This window comes from Vombatus ursinus, unplaced genomic scaffold, assembly GCF_900497805.2.
Source record: "Vombatus ursinus unplaced genomic scaffold, bare-nosed wombat genome assembly UNPS02014811.1, whole genome shotgun sequence".
In the NCBI taxonomy this organism is placed as follows: Eukaryota; Metazoa; Chordata; class Mammalia; order Diprotodontia; family Vombatidae; genus Vombatus; species Vombatus ursinus.
In genome coordinates this window covers 19,419,292-19,424,509 of record NW_020954589.1, presented here as the reverse complement: position 1 = coordinate 19,424,509, position 5,218 = coordinate 19,419,292, and positions in this window count along the sequence as shown.

The following is a 5,218-nucleotide window of genomic DNA, read 5'->3' as shown; positions in this document are numbered from 1 at the left end:
TTATGTGGCTTTTACACTTGAGTATATATCCCATCTTCCTATAAGATAGGTACTACTGAATGAACTCTATGTGGGTTCTCAAGGCTGGAAGAACAGTCTCCTTGTCTTTGATTGCACTGTAGAGTTAAACTTTTTTAGTGTCCAATTTTTGCATGTACCAGCATTGAAATTTATGTAGCAACCCCCATTGTTTCCAGTCTGGTTTGTCTTCTTGGTATTTGTTAATCAGTTCATTGGAGAGGCTTTCTTGGGGGAGACAACAGCCAGTCTGTTGTATATACTTTTGATGACCTTGTCCTACCTGCTATTTAGCATATAGTCACATGACCTTTCATCCCACCCTCCTTATATTTAATTTCATTTTCCTATGATGCAACAATTAGGAAGGAGCTGAGATGCAATGGTCTATTCCCTTTTGGAGACATGTACCTAATAGAATGTACAAAAAGTTGTCTTTAAAAGCTATCTAGTTCAAATCCCTGGGCCTGATTCTCAGTGATTAGCTGGCCTATGCGTTTCTACCCTGGCATTTTTTAATAAACTCCTTTTTAATTCTCTTCCCTGAGTTTTGCCTCTCTTGTCAGGGTAAAAGGCCCGAATACAAAAATTTCCTTTTAACAATCTTGGCAAACTGAACCAAGAGATTTTAGAGGGCCCTTTGGGTGTGGCTATTACTGAAGGTGGGCCTGCTCCACCCCACCACAAGCTGTACACTGAACCCATTAGTTAGCCGTGAAGGAATGGAGAATTTAATTCACCCAAACTCAGGAAGGTAAAAGGAGAAATAGGTCCCCAAACCCAAAGTTTGATATTTTTTCCCCCTTTCTGTCATGAGGGCATGAAGAAGAAAGGTCATACACACAAAAGGCAGGTAAGAAAAATGGTCTTGCAAGCAGGGAAGTTTCCCTCATTGCAAGGGAATATCAATATTCAAAAATGGAATTGGAGGGGTGAACCTCCTGTGGATTTCCTGGATAGAATCCTGCCGGTTATGTCTACAACTGAGCAGTGATGCTCTGTAGGAATTGGAAAATTATGGAAAAAAGGAAAGTCAGCCAGAAAAAGGATGGGGCCACGGGAATTACAGTCAGTCAGATATGCATTCTAAACAAGACTTAAAGATCAATGGCTTAAGTAAAATGGTATTTTGGTGAGATTGAGAGGGGCTTTTGAAGCTGAAATTGCCCTCATTATCAATATGACTGAGATTAGAATACCCTTGAGGGAAGAGATTGAGGAGAAGGGATTAAGGAAAAGAAAAGGAGATAACCTAGTAAGGGAGTTTAGAAAGGTTGAGTTTCAATACAGCTCTTCTAGATATCATGGACTTGTTGATTAAACTTACAGTGGGAGATAAGGAGGAAAACTTTGCCGTCATGTGATTTTATGTGTCTGCCTTGTCTTGGTTGTGTTTTGAGTGTTTGCATTTCTGTAATGTCCAGTGTGTTGTTAGCATTGTTTGCCTTTTGTGTCTTGGTAAATACAACTACCTTTCCTAATTAACCAAAGGAAAAAGGGTATAAAAAGTGAAAACATTTTTTGCACAACTTTCAAAACTTTCAACAAAAAGGAAAACCTCTTTCTCTCTCTACCTTTCTAACTGTCCAAGTTGAAGAGGCAACCAAGAGAAAGATAGATAAGAAGGAAGGGAATCTTTTCCCAGTCTGCAGGAATCTATGGCATTGAAAACTATTTAGAAAATTAGTTAGTGATTGAAAAATAATTTCTCTACTGTGAATTTCTATGTGGTTTTAATGTTTTTATAAATGCTGAAATGTTTTAGTGAGTTTAGGGGTACTACTCCATAGAATTGATTCTAAGTAAAAAATAAGAATGAAAACTGTGAAAGTTACATAGAAACAGTACTTAAACTTTTTATCATTCTTTCTTTGGAGAGTGACAAATATATTGTTTTAATGGAAGGGAGGAAAGTGATTTCACTGATTAGAGAAGGGAACTGAAGCTAGTTTAAAAGCTGTATCAGTGAGGTTCCAAAGTAAATATGTGTGTGTATGTATATATGTGTGTGTGTGTGTGTGTGTGCGTGTGTGTGTGTAGAGGAGAGGTCTGCATTTTGTAGTTTATAGTTTAAGAACTGCCTATTATTGACTCTCTTCTTGATCATGAAAAAAGAGAAGCTCATTTAAATCAGGGAGCAACTTAAAAGTAAGTAAAATTTAGTTTGGAAGAATGTTTTGTGTTAGCATTGTATTATTTTTTTCTGTGAATGATATAACAGAATTTCATTATTTAGGTAAACTAGAAGCGAAGTCACCAAAAGATATTGGAATACATTTGTAAGCTTTTAAGAACCCCGAAGGCAGCAGTATTGCAATTAATTGGTATTGAGTAATAAAAATTTGTGCTAAACTATTAAGAAAAACAATTTAGTGGAGGGAAGACTACTCCTATAGCTAGTATGGAATATGATTGGGAAATAAAGACTAGAGGAATTAAGTAAATAGAAGAAAGTAAGAGAAGTGTTGAACCAAAATATGAAAGAAACAAGACAGGTACAGTTTTGAAGAGTTTTAATCTGAGTTCACTGAAGGGCTTAATTAGAACTTAATGGTAAATACATTCTTTTTTTTTTTTGGCATTAAGGAAAAAACGCTGGGAAATGAATGGATTAGGAAGACTTTAGTTAAAATCAAGTCTCAGAAATTTATTAGTTATGTGACCTTAAGCAAGTTACTTCACCTCAGTTTACCTCATTTTTTTTAATCTGTAAAGGAGATAAAAAAAATAGCACCTCCCAGGGTTGTTGTGAGGATCACATGATTGTAAAGTGCTTAGCACAGTGACTGGCACATGGCAAGCACTATATAAATGCTAGTAAATGTATCTTTTGTTTGTCCTTCATTGTTGGAAGGAGATGTCATGACTTGTAAGTGAATTGGATTTGAGTGAGGGAGAGCTGTGCAAGGTCACCAGCTTCACTATCTCTACCAGAGCCATCTGGGCCCAGTGGCAAGATAAAAATCTGGATGACTGGAGATGACCCTAGATGCAGTGGGAGGCTTTGGCTTTTTTAAGTTAAGATCCTTCCCAGGTCTCAGTTTGTCTGTGGCAATGCCCATTCAATGAACAAGGCTAGTCTTTTCAAAATACTCTGTATTGGTCTAGAATGCTAAAAGTGATAAAATGAATGATTTTTGGAAACACATTTTGGAATTTTGGAAATGCAAAATTGTTTGGAAATGTATTCAACTGAGATGATGTCACCTGATTGTAATACATTTGCTTTATATTTCAAATACATGATATCATGTATTTCTAAATTTTTTCTTATACTGTAAAATTTGGGAAATCTGTATCAGAAATGCTCGTAACTTCTTTATTAATCTGGATACTGTTAAAAGAATGTGGTCAACATTTTAAATACTTACTGGGACATAATTTGGTTTAAAGTGGTTAGTAATAGTAAGTTATTGTTGGAAGAAAATTAGCATAGACCCTGTAAGTTCTCCCTATCTGTGAGGTTGCTTGGGACTTTCTGCTTGGACTCGGTCGTAAGATCTTATCAGTCCTGCTGACCACGTGTTAGAATATTCTGATGTATTGAAGTTTGAGAAACTAGAAACATACAAGTTGGCTTATAATAAAGAATGAGTTTCATCTGAAATTATTTGGCTATCACTTATGAAAATTATGAAATTTTATCTGTTGATAAATAGTATGTATTGGAGTTACATCTTTGAACCAACTTAGTAACAGTAGTCCTTAGATTCAGAGATTTTATTTTTGCCTTAGGGGTTAATAGGCAATATAGATATGTTATTCTGGAGAATTACTGTAGTCAGCATTTTCTGGAGGTTTTAAGTCAGCTATCATGTATTCACTGTAGGTTTGAAACTCTAGAATGGGATTATTCCTAAATTATAAATGAAGGATGATGAAATGTCCCTATATTTGCTCATTGTTAACTGTTACAGAAACATGGGAAAACTAATAATACCCTGGCTCTAAACTATGATTAGTGAAATTTTGTTATTTGATGCAAAATCTCTTGAGGAGTGTAATTTGATAATTGTTCTGAGTTTTGATTTCAGGTATGATTGACTGGATTGTCATTAAGCCAATAGTTCACCATTTAAGGGGAATGACATATGCTGCCCAATGGGAATGTGGTCTGAAAACTATTACAGGTAGATATCTATGTCTAGGAAAGTTGAGGGGACAACCTTGTGTGGACAAAGGTAGGATTCTCTTGACTCAGTTTCCCCTCTGTGTTATTTCCTTTCTGAACAAGAAATTTCCCCCACTGATTAATTCTGAGCCTGATTTTGGTACCCTATGAATAAATGTGGAACTTTGTTGTGTGGTTGGCTGTTAACTATGACTCTTGCCTAGAATCAGACAGTACTAAGGGAGTTTTTTCCCTTTGTTCTGGCTTGTGTCAGATTAATCTGTGACCTGGAAAGAACTGTCTTGTTATTGTCATAACCATTTCCATCCTTTTCCTCTCATAGCAAATTTCTATGATCAGGGCAGGTAAATAGTGGAAGTTTGTTGTTGCAATAATGTATCAATTAATACATTAATACTAAAATATTTGAGTTGTTACAATATGATGCAAATATGAAAGATCTTACTGTTGTTACTCTGTATTTGTGCTTAACGTCATATTCTAGGTAAAAGAGTTATTAGCTTTGTCATCCTCTTGCTACTAGTTATATATTCATGTATAAGATTAGGTCCTTAAAGTGCCTTATTCTTTCAAAATGTTATGAGGATAATATATATATCCTCAAGGGGGGGGGCAAGAATAGAACAAAGCCATAAAAATTCTTTTAAATTTAATGGAGTAGTAAATTTTGGGAAAGCAATAATATTAGACTTTTCTCTAAGAACTGGGAATACATACGTATATATAATATATATGCATATGTATGTCTATATGCATATATATAGATACACATACATATGTGTATGTGATTGGCTTCTAAATGTTTCTAATGGGATATATAGGACTTGAGTATATTATGGTAATAAATTCTGAAAATTAAATTAAAGAGTTTTACATATAAAATTGCATTAACAATTTTAAAGAACTTTAAGTCATTTTTTTCTGTCCTTTCCTATTTTGAAATATCTATGTGATAATATTAAGAGATGAGAAGGTTCATTTTCCAAATCAGACCCTCTTCCTTCAGCTTGTGGATGCCGTTGTCCATAGCAGACACAGCGTTTATATACATATATACATATATATACA